Genomic DNA, 17,764 nt, shown 5'->3' on the forward strand with positions numbered 1-17,764 from the left:
TTGAACCGTGGTCCGCCCGAATGCGAGTCCAGTGTGCTAACCACTGCGCCACCTCGCTCGGCCAAGAAGAAGGGACAAGAGGACAGGATGTATGTTAAGACATCAGGGAATGACTTCCATAATACTATGTTTTCGCCACTGTCAAGAAGTCAGTGAAAGTATCAGCTGGTAGCGCGCCCGCGCGCGCGCGCGCACACACACACACACACACACACACACACACACACACACACACACACACACACACACACACACACACACACACACACATATATATGTCAAAGGAAGCTATATATATATATAGAAAATATGTTATGTGGACATGTGTCGGGAAACGCTTACTTTCCATGTTAGAGCTCATTTTATTACTTCTCTTCAAATCACATTAATCATGGAATGGAAACACACAGCAACAGAACGTACCAGCGTGATTTCAAACACTTTGTTACAGGAAATGTTCAAAATGTCCTCCGTTAGCGAGGATACATGCATCCACCCTCCGTCGCATGGAATCCCTGATGCGCGGATGTAGCCCTGGAGAATGGCGTATTGTATCACAGCCGTCCACAATACGAGCACGAAGAGTCTCTACATTTGGTACCGGGGTTGCGTAGACAAGAGCTTTCAAATGCCCCCATAAATGAAAGTCAAGAGGTTTGAGGTCAGGAGAGCGTGGAGGCCACGGAATTGGTCCGCCTCTACCAATGCATCGGTCACCGAATCTGTTGTCGAGAAGCGTACGAACACTTCGACTGAAATGTGCAGGAGCTCCATCATGCTTGAACCACATGTTCTGTCGTACTTGTAAAGGCACATGTTCTAGCAGCACAGGTAGAGTATCCCGTATGAAATCATGATAACGTGCTCCATTGAGCGTAGGTGGAAGAACCGTGGGACCCAATCGAGAAATCACCAACAATGCCTGCCCAAACGTTCACAGGAAATCTGTGTTGATGACGTGATTGCACAATTGCGTGCGGATTCTCGTCAGCCCACACATGTTGATTGTGAAAATGTACAATTTGATCACATTGGAATGAAGCCTCATCCGTAAAGAGAACATTTGCACTGAAATGAGGATTGACACATTGTCGGATGAACCATTCGCAGAAGTGTACCCGTGGAGGCCAATCAGCTGCTGATAGTGCCTGCACACGTTGTACACGGTACGGAAACAACTGGTTCTCCCGTAGCACTCGCCATACAATGAGCTCTAACATGGAAGTTAAGCGTTTCCGGACACATGTCCACATAACATCTTTTCCTTATTTGTGTGTGAGGAATGTTTCCTGGAAGTTTGGCCGTACCTTTTTGTAACACCTTGTGTATATATATATATATATATATATATATATATATATATATATATATATATATATATTAGTGACTTGAGGAGAATAGTTGCCTGCAGCAAGTGGTATAGTGACTAGCGTTGCTGCTTGCCGATCCCGGGTTCGATTCCCCCCGTGTTGAGGATTTTCTCTGCCCGGGGACTGTGTAAAAATTGGAACTTTGTACGGGCGCTGATGACCGTGCAGTTGAGCGCCCCACAAACCAAACATCATCACGAGTCTAGCAGTTGTGAGCAGTAACGTTGCAGTCAGAGACGCGTTCTTCCTGGTATTGCAGCATTCGGGCAGGCCAGTGTGAAAGGAAGAAAGCCATTAACTTCCGACACAGTTTCGGTATTTGCATGAATGTACCAGTCCAGCCGTAGATGCTTTTGGAATATGCAGATGCGAGATTCCATCGAGTCACGCTCGCAACGCAACTGCCTGGCCGTGGGAAAGTGTCCATCCAAGGTCCGCGGCGCGTAATGGCGAGTGTCGCAGTCATAGCTGTGGAGTGCCTGGGAAAGGCCGAGAGGGAAATGGCAGACATTCATTCCCAGCTGTCAGTCCACCAGAGGTCGCCCGTCGCCCAATTCTGTACACGTGGCTGGCTGTTGACACTGCGAACAGCCTGGGGACTGCGTGGGAGAAACTCCAGACTGGCATAAAGCTTAGTATAACAAGCAGCGATATGGAAACAGCCGCCTCAAAGGGACTATGGAATCTTTCCATTGCCGGCCGTTGTGGCCGAGCGGTTGTAGGCGCTTCAGTCCTGAACCGCGTGACCGCTACGGTCGCAGGTTCGAATCCTGCCTCGGGCATGGATCTGTGTGATGTCCTTAGGTTAGTTAGGTTCAAGTAGTTCTAAGTTCTAGGTGACTGATCACGTCAGATGTTAAGTCCCATAGTGCTCGGAGACATTTGAACCATTTTTGAACTTCCTTTCATGTTCAGGAGTGGAACAGATCGCTCTGAGGAGCGGCGCACTATTTATAGGCACTAGTTATTGCGATCGTAGCGCTATCTGTTAGTAGTTTTTCGAAGTACTTCAAAACTTCTACATAACATTCTTACAGCTTTCACATTCGGTGGACTTGTCTATAGATTTTAGTTTTTGAGATATTTAATTTTTAATTGAGGGGGTCCTCCGATGGACACCCTGCACCTTCGGTGGTGTATGTGGACACTGTATGAAAACTGTGATGCGAACAGAAAGAGACTAAAGATACAGGACTTCCAAATAGCATATAAGACTGGGTAAACCCTCCAATCACACCAAAGCCAACCAAACTACCAAGAGGAATAAATTCAAGGGATCAGGAATATATATACTTGAATGTCAAAGATGTGATGCAGTATACATAGGCATGACCTGCAGGAATTTTAAAACACGGTACAAAGAAAATAAGCCGGCTGGTGTGGCCTTGCGGTTCTAGGCGCTTCAGTCTGGAACCGCGTGACCGCTACGGTCGCAGGTTCAATCCTGCCTCGGGCATGGATGTTTGTGATGTCCTTAGGCTACTTAGGTTTAAGTAGTTCTAAGTGACTGATGACCTCAGCTGTTAAGTCGCATAGTCCTCTGAGCCATTTGAACCAATGTTTCCATTCAGAAATAATGACCACGGCCAATTACCCCGCTGGGAAACGATGAAATCAATTCCTGTTTTCCCAAATGCATCCACTGTCACACTTTCACGTCCGATTGAAACCGACATCCGTAGATGTCTTTTTTCAGGTCGCAAAATATGTGAAAATCATACGGCAGATGTTGCAGTGTTTCCGAACCAAATCAGTGATGTCTGGCATAAGAGTACTAGGCAGTGTGCGGGTGGATGTCGTAGGGCTAGGCGATGATTCCTGGACATTTTGATTTCCAGCCTTCCGTGAAGCATTTGACGCGGTGCTCCACTGTACGGCAATGGAGGTACGAGAACATGGAATAGAATGGCAGATATGTGGGTGATTCCAAGAGTTCTTAAATGGTAGAACCCAGTATGTTGTTCTCGACGGCGAGTGTTCATCAGAGGTAAGGGTATCGCCAAGAGTGGCCCAGGGAACTGTGATAGGGCCGCTGCTGTTCTCTGTACACATAAATGATTTGGCAGACATGGTGGGCAGCAATCTGTGGTTATTTGCTGATGATGCTGTGGTGTACGTTAAGGGTCAAGTTTAGTGATTGTAGGAAGATACAAGACGATTTAGACAAAATTTCTAGTTGGTGTGGAAAAATGTAAGTTAATGCGGATGTGTAAGAGGATGAAACCTCTAATGTTCATATACAATATTGCTAGTGTCCTGCTGGACAGTGTAAAGTCGTTTAAATATCTGGACATAACGTTGCAAAGCGATAGGAGGTGGAACAGGCATGTGGGTTCAAATGGTTCAAATGGCTCTGAGCACTATGGGACTTAACATCTGTGGTCATCAGTCACCTAGAACTTAGAACTACTTAAACCTAACTAACCTAAGGACATCACACACATCCATGCCCCAGGCAGGATTCGAACCTGCGACCGTAGCGGTCGTGCGGCTCCAGACCTTAGCGCCTTTAACCGCTCGGCCACTCCGGCCGGCCAGGCATGTGGGAACTGTGGTAGCATAGGCGAATGGTCGACTGTGGTTTATTGGGAGAGTTTTGGGAAAGAGTGTTTCACCTGTATAGGAGACCGCATATAGGACGCTGGTGTGACCTATTCTTGAGTACTGATCGAGTGTTTGGGATCCGTAGTCAAATGGGAATCCCTGAAGGAAACGCGGCGTTTCGAAGAACACTGCTGAGAAAATTTAGAGAATTGGCATTTGAAACTGACTGCAGAACGATTATAATGCCGCCAACATCCACTGTGCGTAAGGACCACGAAGATTAGATACTAGAAATTAGGGCTCATGCGGAGACATAGAGACAGTCGTTCTCCCTCGCTCTATTTATGAGTGGAACTGGAATGGAAATGACAAGTAGTGGTACAGGCTACCCTCCGCCACGCACCATACGGTGCCTTGTGGAGTATCTATGTGGATGTACACTCATGCTCATAAATTAAGGACAATTGCAGAATGTGGTTCAAATGGCTCTGAGCACTATTGGACTTAACATCTGTGGTCGTCAGTCCCCTAGAACTTAGAACTACTTAAACCTAACTAACCTAAGGACGTCACACACATCCATACCCGAGGCAGGATTCAAACCTGCGACCGTAGCAGCCACGCGGTTCCAGACTGAAGCGCCTAGAATCGCTCGGCCGCCGCGGCCGGCGCAGAATGTGGTGCCACACAACGTGGCACTACACAAAACTGGCGCAAATAGCATAGTCACAAAGGGAACACACACGACACAGATCTGTACGTCCACAGTATTGGTGATAAGTTGAGAAAACCGTCCCGAAACACGTGTGCTACAAAACGCCACTGTTTCTTGCGCATGTATGGGGTATGGCGCATGTATGGGGTATGATCACCATGCACAAGTACACAGGCCGCACTAGGGGTTGGCATATTTTGGATCACGTGGTCGAGCAGCTGCTGGGGTATAGCCTCCCATTCTTCCACCAGTGCCTGTCGGAACCCCTGAAGTGTCGTAGGGCTTTGAATACGTCCAGCGATACTTCGGGTGTGAGCATCCCAGACGTGCTCGATGGGGTTTAGGTCTGGAGAACAGGCAGGCCACTCCATTCGTTTGATATCCTCTGTTTCAAGGTACTTCTCCACGATGGCAGCTCGGTGGGGTCGTACGTATACATCCATGAGGAGGAAGGTGGGACCCACTGCAGCCCTGAAAAGGCAGACATACTGGTGCAAAATGACGTCCCGATACACCTGACCTGTTACAGTTCCTCTATCAAAGACGTGCAGGGGTGTACGTGCACCAATCATAATCCCATCGCACACCATCAAACCATACAGGTTCCTTTCAAGGACATTAAGGGTTTGGTATCTGGTTCCTGGTTCACGTCAGATGAAAACCCGGCGCGAATCGCTGTTCAGACTACACCTGGACTCTTCCGTGAACATAACCTGGGACCACTGTTCCAATGAGCATGTACTGTGTTCCTGACACCAGGCTTCATGGGTACAAGGTGACTTCTAACATTATAAGATTATCTTCCAACCTGATCTGCTTAGCCGGCCGCGGTGGCCGTGCGGTTCCGGCGCTGCAGTCCGGAACCGCGGGACTGCTACGGTCGAAGGTTCGAATCCTGCCTCGGGCATGGGTGTGTGTGATGTCCTTAGGTTAGTTAGGTTTAAGTAGTTCTAAGTTCTAGGGGACTTATGACCTAAGATGTTGAGTCCCATAGTGCTCAGAGCCATTTGAACCATTTTGAACCTAATCTGCTTAACTCACGTTTTTCCACATTTACAGGAAGCTTTTCTTGTTCTCCTCAGTATCAGAGGTGAAATTTTGTGTACCGATAATATTTCCATTTTCTTCAGCGCATATCTAAATCAGTTAACGGAACTTAAAAACTGAACTCCACTGTCGCGACCATAGGATTGTTCGAAGCCACCCGTCAGCCGTGTCATCCTCTGCCAGTGGCTTTTGGTATGCCCATCTTTCTGACTGCAGGATTGAAAGACTCCGACCGTTCACTTATATACACTCCTGGAAATGGAAAAAAAACACATTGACACCGGTGTGTCAGACCCACCATACTTGCTCCGGACACTGCGAGAGGGCTGTACAAGCAATGGTCACACGCACGGCACAGCGGACACACCAGGAACCGCGGTGTTGGCCGTCGAATGGCGCTAGCTGCGCAGCATTTGTGCACCGCCGCCGTCAGTGTCAGCCAGTTTGCCGTGGCATACGGAGCTCCATCGCAGTCTTTAACACTGGTAGCATGCCGCGACAGCGTGGACGTGAACCGTATGTGCATTTGACGGACTTTGAGCGAGGGCGTATAGTGGGCATGCGGGAGGCCGGATGGACGTACCGCCGAATTGCTCAACACGTGGGGCGTGAGGTCTCCACAGTACATCGATGTTGTCGCCAGTGGTCGGCGGAAGGTGCACGTGCCCGTCGACCTGGGACCGGACCGCAGCGACGCACGGATGCACGCCAAGACCGTAGGATCCTAGGCAGTGCCGTAGGGGACCGCACCGCCACTTCCCAGCAAATTAGGGACACTGTTGCTCCTGGGGTATCGGCGAGGACCATTCGAAACCGTCTCCATGAAGCTGGGCTACGGTCCCGCACACTGTTAGGCCGTCTTCCGCTCACGCCCCAACATCGTGCAGCCCGCCTCCGGTGGTGTCGCGACAGGCGTGAATGGAGGGACGAATGGAGACGTGTCGTCTTCAGCGATGAGAGTCGCTTCTGCCTTGGTGTCAATGATGGTCGTATGCGCGTTTGGCGCCGTGCAGGTGAGCGCCACAATCAGGACTGCATACGACCGAGGCACACAGGGCCAACACCCAGCATCATGGTGTGGGGAGCGATCTCCTACACTGGCCGTACACCACTGGTGATCGTCGAGGGGACACTGAATAGCGCACGGTACATCCAAACCGTCATCGAACCCATCGCTTTACCATTCCTAGACCGGCAAGGGAACTTGCTGTTCCAACAGGACAATGCACGTCCGCATGTATCCCGTGCCACCCAACGTGCTCTAGAAGGTGTAAGTCAACTACCCTGGCCAGCAAGATCTCCGGATCTGTCCCCCATTGAGCATGTTTGGGACTGGATGAAGCGTCGTCTCACGCGGTCTGCACGTCCAGCACGAACGCTGGTCCAACTGAGGCGCCAGGTGGAAATGGCATGACAAGCCGTTCCACAGGACTACATCCAGCATCTCTACGATCGTCTCCATGGGAGAATAGCAGCCTGCATTGCTGCGAAAGGTGGATATATACTGTACTAGTGCCGACATTGTGCATGCTCTGTTGCCTGTGTCTATGTGCCTGTGGTTCTGTCAGTGTGATCGTGTGATGTATCTGACCCCAGGAATGTGTCAATAAAGTTTCCCCTTCCTGGGACAATGAATTCACGGTGTTCTTATTTCAATTTCCAGGAGTGTAATAAAGTGGAACATCTACAGACGTCCTTACGGTGTTATTTATTGTACGGCTAGTAGTTTCGGCGCTTCACTACATCATCTGCAGGCCTCAGTGTCAGTTAAGGAGTGAAGATGGCGTACTGAAGCACGGAAGCTGGTAGCCGTACAATAAATAACATCGTAAGGACGGGTGAAGGTGTTTCATTTTAATGCATCCGCCAACGGCGTCATTGGAAGCGGAATGTAGGGCTGTAAGTGTCTGCACACGGCTCTCCGGGCGGTTTGTCGGCTTCCCATACCTTGGAGCCGCTCTTCCTCTGTGCAGTAACTCCTCATCTGGCGTCACAAGGCTGTATCGACCCCGTGCCAGCCTCCCCGGCAGTAACGGCAATGGAAAGCAGGATCGCCACAGGACACTCAGGCAGAGTGGCAGCTGATCTCCACTGAAGCCCTGTACGGACGAGGACGCATCTTGCGCCTCAGCTGGTGCAATAGGATGGTACAACTTCCTGCTCCAAGAACAGGCATGCCATCTGGTAGCACCCTTCGTACACACAGTGACTGCAGATGGCGCAGAAAATGGCTGATAACGAACTGAGAGTGACAGCTGCTCATTATGCAGTCATCTGCAGTAATATCTCGTCGACGTCGATGAAGTTATTTACGCTAGCCTAACAGAGGATGGTGCTGTAGGGCTTGTATTTTAAGACGTGACGACGGCGGTCTGGAATTGCACAGTGTGTTGCCCGATGAACTGAGGTTGGAGGACAAAAGCTAAAAAACTAAACTCCGTCCGAATAGGCATTGGAGACCCAACGGTTCCGACCGGCCGCCGTGTCATCCTCTGCCCACAGGCGTCACCGGATGCGGATATGCAGGGGCATGTGGTCAGCACACCGCTATTTTGGCCGTTTGTCAGTTTACGAGACCGGAGCCGCTACTTCTCTATCAAGTAGCTCCTCAGTTTGCCTCACAAGGGCTGAGTGCATCCCGCTTGCCAACAGCGCTCGGCAGACCGGATGGTCACCCATCCAAGTGCTAGACCAGCCCGACAGCGCTTAACTTCGATGATCTGACGGGAACCGGTGTTACCACTGCGACAAGACCGTTGGAGAGGCTGGAGGATAGGGAATCATAAAAAGTTTTCTGACGATGGGCGAGACTAAATTCTTGATAACGAAGCAAAACAGTGGAGAATACCTATAATCACGATATCCTCAATTACTTCTGAAATTTGTGGTGACCCAATTTACCACTCACTGATGGATTCATACATGAACGTACGATGATTTCTTCAGAACATCGCCAAAACAAGTTAATGTAACAACACTCCTAAAGAAGCTGAAAAGTACAATAAGGGGACCTTTTTTGCTCAGAAGTGTTACTCTCAGCGAGAAACATATTTCGGGCTGAGGGTCTATTCTGGGTGCATCTACAACAATTCTTTGATGCACTTTTATTTCTTGTGTTTAGATAATTGTCAAACCCGTAGCATTCCCTTTATTCTGTTAAATTCGTTAGAAACAGCAACAATTATTTAATGTGGCATTCTTGTTTCCAACAAGATATTTCAGATGAAGGATGTGTCTCTGATCCAATCTTAAATTTTGCCTGTGTGGCAGGCTTTATCACACATTTTTATAGTTCGGCAGTCATATTCAAAATGTAGCCCTTCATTGTAAAAGGTAGATAAATGGTTACAGTGACAACGAATTTCTGTTCTCATCCAATAATCTTTATCCGTTGTCAAGATACGATGGGTTAAAGTCGAGCTAAGGCTAGTATGTAAAATTCGTTCTTAAATGAATTGAATGTGTAGAGAAGGCTAAAGTGGATCATATAAGTAAAAAATGCGTTCTTACAATAAAACTGGAAACTCGCTGTCAAAAACCTAGATTCAGTAGGATTTTACGTGACTTCGCTTTCCGCGCATCAGTTCTACGTTTCAAAATTGCGCGAATCAGTTCAAATTTTGTAAGAAGGTAGACAAATACATGTTGTTAATGGGCGACCTGTTGTTTTGTGATACCTTTATCCGTTGGCACGATACACGCAACACGCTTCGAAAGGCAATACCGAAACCTATACCGGGTCAACCGTCGCTCAAGTCAACAAAAATCCACTATGGTACAGTTAAAGTTAGGAACCGAAGCGAAAAACTCACCTATCATAGCATAAAAAAGCACTCCGTCCTCAGGCCACGAGTGGCCTACCGGGACCATCCGACCGCCGTGTCATCCTCAGTGGAGGATGCGGATAGGAGGGGCGTGTGGTCAGCACACCGCTCTCCCGGTCGTTGTGATGGTTTTCTTTGACCGGAGCCGCTGCTATTCGGTCAAGTAGCTCCTCAATTGGCATCACGAGGCTGAGGGCACCCCGAAAAATGGCAACAGCGCATGGCGGCCTGGATGGTCACCCATCCAAGTGCCGACCACGCCCGACAGCGCTTAACTTCGGTGATCTTATCATAGCATAACAAAAGCCGAATATGTCCTGGAGAGAGTTAAGTATGTCAAAGAAGGGAGCCAGCTTTTCGCCTTATCTGGCAGCTTGCAAGACATTTAAATAATTATTTTTTTTTACATATTCGCGCTTTTTTACGAGTTAAAACTACTTCCGTAGCCCCCAGAAAGCTACCATAGATGCAAGTTGTCGGCGCACCTGCATATTACAATTAATAGGCTACAGTCCATGATGCTGTGCCCAAAATCCAGACGATTCACGAGCCATAGAAAGCGATACATAATATCGAGTGGCTGAAGAGCATACATGTAATAGCTGGAGTTTTTCTGTGCGTATAAAGTTTGTGGGGAGTGGATTTGTTCCTGGGCGGCCGCTAAAACAACTTTTTGATTTCTAGGTGGAGGCGAGATTGACTTTTTTCCCCCGAGGCTACCATTTCTCCACAACGACCACCCCCTGTTACATGTACGGCGATGGCTGTGGACACTAATTTATGTTCTTCTAGAGGGAGGGATGGATCCACAATAAAGAGTAGGCGTGCATCTATGATAGGAAGTATCCCAGACCGGAATGTACGCATAGCAAATTTTAATGACACATTGTGGCTTATCGCATGACATGAAAAATGACATATTGGATGACAGGACGGCATGTGTCGTGTTATACCACATGACATCGTGTGTCATGTTACTTTACTTAACACTGTGCATCATATGGCATCACATGGTTACCAATGTTAACAAGTAGAAAACGTCGGATACGTCAAGACGTTTTTATGTAAATGGCTTTGAAGCTAGTTCCCCTGTTTTGCAACCCTAACTTTGCCCAGCACATAGCCGCTTATTTTTGTGCAATAACAGAAGCATCTTCCATTCTGGTTACCGGCATATTTAACGGTACCAATCCACAGACGGCTAGAAGGTAACTTATAGACAGTGCGGTGGGAAATACCACATCCTTGTTCCAATTTGTATCAAACAGCTAGGAGTTATTTATTTGTTGTAGAGGCTTCAGTTCCAGCAGAAAGACTTTTCAAAGGTAATAGAGTCATTTGTTTTCGAAGAAGTGGACTAAAATCAGAACATGAGAACAAAAAATTTTTAAAGTTTTTTAGGAAATAGGTTTTGGCATTGATTGATTTTTCATTAATATTATCTCTATTTTGAGCGACTTTTATTCTATTTTTTTACGTGCTGTAGTGGAACTTTATAAAATTTTTCGTGAGATTTCCCTCTTTATACACTACTGGCCATTAAAATTGCTACACCAAGAAGATAACGTGCTACAGATGCGAAATTTAATCGACAGGAAGACGATGCTGTGATATGCAATTGATTAGCTTTTCAGAGCATTCACACAAGGTTGGCGCCGGTGGCGACACCTACAACGTGCTCACATGAGGAAAGTTTCCAAACGATTTCTCATACACAAACAGCAATTGATCGGCGTTGCCTGGTGAAACGTTGTTCTGATGACTCGTGTAAGGAGGAGAAAAGCGTACCATCACGTTTCCGACTTTGATAAAGGCGTCGGATTGTAGCCTATCCCGATTGCGGTTTATCGTATCGCGACATTGCTGGTCGCGTTGGTCGAGATCCAATGAGTGTTTGCAGAATATGGAATCAGTGGGTTCAGGAGGGTAAAACGGAACGCCGTGCTGGATCCCAACGGCCTCGTATCACTAGCAGTCGAGATGACAGGCATCTTATCCGCACGGCTGTAACGGATCGTGCAGCCACGTCTCGATTCCTGAGTCAACAGATGCAGACGTCTGCAAGACAACAACCATCTGCACGAACAGTTCGACGATGTTTGCAGCGGCACGGACTATCAGCTAGGAGACCGTGGCTGCGGTTACCCTTGACGCTGCATCAGACAGGAGCGCCTGCGATTGTGTACTTAACGACGAACCTGGGTGCACGAATGACAAAACGTCATTTTTTCGGATGAGTCCAGGTTCTGTTTACAGCATCATGATGGTCGCATCCGTGTCTGGTGACATCGCGGTGAACGCACATTAGAAGCATGTATTCGTCATCGCCATACTGGCGTATCACCCGGTGTGATGGTATGGGGGTGCAATTGGTTACACGTCTCGGTCAGCTCTTGTTCGCACTGACGGCGCTTTGAACAGTGGACGTTGCATTTCAGATGTGTTACGACCCGCGGCTCTACTCTTCATTCGATCCCTGCAAAACCATACATTTCAGCAGGATAATGCACGATCGCATGTTGCAGGTCCTGTACGGGCCTTTCTGGATACAGAAAATGTTCGACTGCTGTCCTGACTAGCACATTCTCCAGATCTCTCACCAGCTGAAAAAGTCTGGTCAAAGGTGGCCGAGCAACTGGGTCGTCACAATACGCCAGTCACTACTCTTGATGAACTGTGGTATCGTGTCGAAGCTGCATGGGCAGCTGTACCTGTACACGGCATCCAAGCTCTGTTTGACTCAATGCCCAGGCGTATCAAGGCCGTTATTACGGCCAGGGTTGGTTGTTTGGGTACTGATTTCTCAGCATCTATCCACCCAAATTGCGTGAAAATGTAATCACATGTCAGTTCTGGTATAATATATTTGTCCAATGAATACTCGTTTATCATCTGCATTTCTTCTTGGTGTAGCAATTTTAATGGCCAGTAGTGTATGTAAAATAATGTATATTTAAAGTCGTCTCCCTAAATTTTTTATTAATTCATTAAACCCATTTCTCACAGTTTTAAATAACACGTGCAATTATAATCATCCTGAATTTTGAAATTAAATTTTTCCGCCAGAAGTGTCGAAATATCCCTTATATTTCATTCTATTAATCGTCGATATACTGTAGAAACTTAATGCGGCGACATTTGACGATCGATATTTATCTTACGTTGTCACATCCGTACTTAGCGTCACTCTACAGCCACCATTGTTGACGTGAAACTAAAGAGGACGACTAGTCGAATTCCACGCCACGATGACGAGGCAGACGGCCAGCTCGACCTCCAGGCGCTGAGAAGGCCACGGGGATTGCCGAGTGCTGGCAGTTATGTTTTTGAATGGCGTGCGAAACCATCCAAAAAAAGAGACAATTTGTCACTGCCACACTCCACAATTCTCCCACTCCATCCCTCACTTTTTCCCTTTTTACTTTTTTATGCCCTTTTGCACGTTCCTCTCTGTTTTTGATGTGCTGTTTCTCAGAATCGCTTACGGCTGAAGTGGGGCTACTTCCTCAACAACCAGGACCTCCCCTTTTTCCCAACCGCGCGTGCGCGCTCACGCACACATACACACAAACACGACTATTGGGGAGTAGTTGTGATGCAACTGGTCTAAGAACGACATTTCTCACTTATTATTGTCTCCTAATAATATTTAATCTCTTCTGAATAATTTGATGAATCATGTGTCAAATAATACCAGTTGGAAGTGTATGTTTCATCATTTCAGTGTTAATAGGGCAAACGTAATAAAATCCAGTGATGCTGCGTTGGCTTAAATAAGTATAGCTATCTTTGAAAGTATTCAGTCTCGAAGGCTGTGGTATTTATCTATTTATCCCTTGATTTAGTGTTCATGTTAAGACGATGGATGCACAGTGAAAACAGAAATGGCGATATTCCATACGCTTCTATGGCCAGTGCTCTGTAAGTGCTGAATTTAAAGCTTAACTCTAAAAATGGTATGGGAAGACTTGCAGCTAAAAACATTGATGAAGTCCAACATTATTAAGGAACGGCTGTAAGAAAGAACCCATATGACGTACAAGAAATGAGAAAAGCAGTGTGGGCTACGTTATTGCAGAAATAATACACTGATGATAATACTGTAGGTGAAACTTCCTGGCAGATTAAAACTGTGTGCCGGGACCTCTGCCTTTCGCGGGCAAGTGCTCTACCAATTCTCATTCTGGGATACTGTATATGACCTTTGACCACAAAGTGCTGATTCACCGTGCAAGTATTGCAAAGCTCAGTCAGTATGTGCAGACGAACAATTCAGGTACAAAAACAGCATTGCACATGCAGTGTATAGAGAGATAACTCATTCTGACCACTTTTCAAATGCTGCTAAACCACTGTATAGAAACGTAACTCACGCTGAACTACTTTTGAAATGCTTTTAAACCAGTCTACAGGGACATAACTCTTTCTGACCTATTTTTCAAATGTCTACGTGGTCGAAACCTAAAACCCGAATCAGTCTTCCAGTAATGTCACTTGGATCCTCATACCAAAAAGTTTTTGTAAGTATGACAACCCTATGTCTGGGTGTTTGTGATGCTGCAATAGCGTTTAGGAAGCTGGACCAACTTGACAGCACTCCAGGACCGAACATACGTCAAGACTTCCAGCAAATCGATCGATTGAGATCCATGAAAGCCAAGAGTGAAGCACAAATAATGATTAAAGAAGCAAGAGGCAGGAAAAGGAGTTACTTAAAACTTTGTACAAATTTCCAATGACTGTCTATCGAAGTTTCTGATTTAATGGATCATCGATATTGCAGTTTTAACACTGTACGTATACGGTGCGTGCATTACCCTTTAGACTCTACCGTGTATCAAACACTGGATGATTAGAGTGAATCGGAAGAGGTAACTGGCGTATGCTGCCCATTTGCTGGTGTTGTCCAATGCTCCCCCTTCAGTACAAGTCTCGAGTGGCAACCAATAGGTGCAGTTGTACCGGATAAAAAAATCGCATATGTATTGAAAAGAAAATTAGTGATTTCAATACATCGTTACCAATCCTATACCAGTGATGTTCTTTTGGTACCGGAACGCACTTCTTCAACCATACGACATGGAATTCACCTCACCCCCCGCCCCCCCCCCCCCCCGCCATGTGGTAAACATGACAAGTTTCGAATTTTGACAACTTACCATAAAGCTTAAAAAGATACATCATTTTTTCGCAAAAATACTGTTCTCAAATTCCAGTTTTTAAAACAGAGTTTCTTGTGATCAAAACAATAAAACCAAAAGATTTAATATAAACCTCTGGTGCTACCATCTGCTCCTACGGTATAGGTGTTTGAAGATAAGTTGAGCGTCGACGTATGTGCTAACAAGGGTGCAGGGGCAGGAAAAGGGGAATCATACAATTTAGGCTTTCACGGCCGGTACAGACTTCACCTAAAACTCCCGGGCTGATAGGCCGTCGTCGATTCGTAAAACTTTCCCCTATCGTTTCGTCTCCGACTGCGGGCGACATCTTCAGAGGCAAAGCGCTTTTACCTCTTAAGATATCTGCCGCAGTCGGAAATGAAACGTTAGCGGACAGCTTTATTCATCGACCACGGACTATCAGCCCGGGAGTTTAAAGTGAAGATCTCGAGGAACGTGACTGGCTCGAAAGGTTGCCAACTTTTAGCCGTGATCGTATTTGGTCAGCAGTTGTGGCATACAATAGGCTACGGCACAGAAAAAACAAGACTTCGTGAAAGCACATTATGCAGACGCTCGTGTTCAAACAGTTCTTACATTATTTATTTCTCACTGACATAAATAACACGAGACGTCGCCATTTTAGATCGCTGAGGTTGCTGGCAGACGTAAACAAAAGTTAGTCGACACAAGGTTACCGGTGGGTACAGAACACAACTTCTTTGTTATACTACACACACACACACACACACACACACACACACACACACAGTACCTTGCGTAACATTCTTACCCTTACCATATTGTCAATATTACGATGTTTTATAAATGATAGATCGACCTCTATCCTATGGTCAGGTGAGCTGAAGCACCGGAGAAACCAATAACTGAAAATAGTATCCTGTACTCTGTCCAGCAAATTAATGTGTCCACCTGTCATCCCGGGTTCGATTCCCGGCGGGGTCAGGGATTTTCACTGCCTCGTGATGGCTGGGTGTTGTGTGCTGTCCTTAGGTTAGTTAGGTTTAAGTAGTTCTAAGTTCTAGGGGACTGATGACCCTAGATGTTAAGTCCCATAGTGCTCAGAGCCATTTGAACCATTTTGTCCACCTGTCAACAGCCTGAACCAGCTTTTGAATGGCGGGCTGGTGCGAGACGTGCAGGAAGAGGGTAAGTGTGGTTCTGGAAGGCAGCGACAGGGATTCATGAAAGGTATAGGTTATTGTTAGTCAGGGCCATTCTTTTGTGGGGATTATTGAAAGTCAAATTGCGTTGCGCTAAAAATATTGTGTGTAAGTTCAGTGATGATCAGAATAAGTAAGGAGAAAACTGTTTGAGTACGTTGAGTTCTGCTCAGCTGTTTGAAAATCAAATGACGTAGAAGTTTACCAGCACAGTCATTCATAATTTTCCTAATGGGGCGTTCCATAGAACTATGAAGGGTACAAGGCCACAGGACCGTCGAAAGCAAGGAAAAACTATTATTTTACTTATTACGTGGTTTCTGAAGCACAGTATTAACTAAACTGACGTTCCAAACGTGATGGGGCAGCGAAATGCACATAGGCTATGCACGTGGCTGTACGAGGTGCATTCAAGTTCTAAGGCCTCCGATTTTTTTTCTCCGGACTGGAAAGAGATAGAAACATGCGCATTGTTTTAAAATGAGGCCGCGTTCATTGTCAATACCTCCCAGAGATGGCAGCACCGTACGGCAGATGGAATTTTACCGCCAGCGGCGAGAATGAGAACTGTTTTAAATACTTAAAATGGCGACGTTTTCCTTACTTGAACAGCGTGCAATCATTCGTTTTCTGAATTTGCGTGGTGTGAAACCAATTGAAATTCATCGACAGTTGAAGGAGACATGTGGTGATGGAGTTATGGATGTGTCGAAAGTGCGTTCGTAGGTGCGACAGTTTAATGAAGGCAGAACATCGTGTGACAACAAACCCAAACAACCTCAGGCTCGCACAAGCCGGTCTGATGACACGATCGAGAGAGTGGAGAGAATTGTTTTGGGGGATCGCCGAATGACTGTTGAACAGATCGCCTCCAGAGTTGGCATTTCTGTGGGTTCTGTGCACACAATCCTGCATGACGATTTGAAAATGCGAAAAGTGTCATCCAGGTGGGTGCCACGAATGCTGACGGACGACCACACGGCTGCCCGTGTGGCACGTTGCCGAGCAATGTTGACGCGCAACGACAGCACGAATGGGACTTTCTTTTCGTCGGTTGTGACAATGGATGAGACGTGGATGCCATTTATCAATCCAGAAACAAAGCGACAGTCAGCTCAATGGAAGCACACAGATTCACCGCCACCAAAAAATTTTCAGGTAATCGCCAGTGCTGAAAAATGATGGAGTCCATGTTCTGGGACAGCGAGGGCGTAATCCTTACCCATTGCGTTCCTAAGGGCACTACGGTAACAGGTGCATCCTACGAAAATGTTTTGAAGAACAAATCCCTTCCTACACTGCAACAAAAACGTCCAGGAAGGGCTGCGCGTGTGCTGTTTCACCAAGACAACGCACCCGCACATCGAACTAACGTTACGCAACAGTTTCTTCGTGATAACTTTGAAGTGATTCCTCATGCTCCCTACTCACCTGACCTGGCTCCTAGTGACTTTTGGCTCTTTCCAACAATGAAAGACACTCTCCGTGGCCGCACATTCACCAGCCGTGCTGGTATTGCCTCAGCGATTTTCCAGTGGTCAAAACAGACTCATAAAGAAGCCTTCGCCGCTGCCATGGAATCGTGGCGTCAGCGTTGTGAAAAATGTGTTCGTCTGCAGGGCGATTACGTCGAGAAGTAACGCCAGTTTCATCGATTTCGGGTGAGTAGTTAATTAGAAAAAAAATCGGAGGCCTTAGAACTTGAATGCACCTCGTAGTATCGCGTCCGTAAAAGTATAAAAGGGCAGATCACTGCTGGAGGTGTTACTAGTCCTCAGGCAATTCATGTGAATAGCTTTCCGACGTCATTATGGCCGCTGGATGGGAATTAACAGACTCAGAACGCGAAGTGGTAGTTGGAGCTAGATGCTTGGGACATTCCGTTTTGGAAATCGTTAGGGAAGTCAGTATTGCTTCG

General features: G+C 46.8%; 1 protein-coding gene and 1 pseudogene across 1 annotated transcript in view; both read right to left on the reverse strand.

Annotated features, from left to right (window-relative positions):
• The window catches only part of LOC124552637 (solute carrier family 46 member 3-like), a 362,034-nt gene that overhangs the window by 324,147 nt on the left and 20,123 nt on the right, over positions 1 to 17,764 (reverse strand). The gene's annotated exons all lie outside the window — the stretch shown is intronic.
• Positions 8,320 to 8,437, reverse strand: LOC124552886 (annotated as a pseudogene).

The sequence above is a fragment of the Schistocerca americana genome, chromosome 10 (genome assembly GCF_021461395.2).
Source record: "Schistocerca americana isolate TAMUIC-IGC-003095 chromosome 10, iqSchAmer2.1, whole genome shotgun sequence".
Lineage (NCBI taxonomy): Eukaryota > Metazoa > Arthropoda > Insecta > Orthoptera > Acrididae > Schistocerca > Schistocerca americana.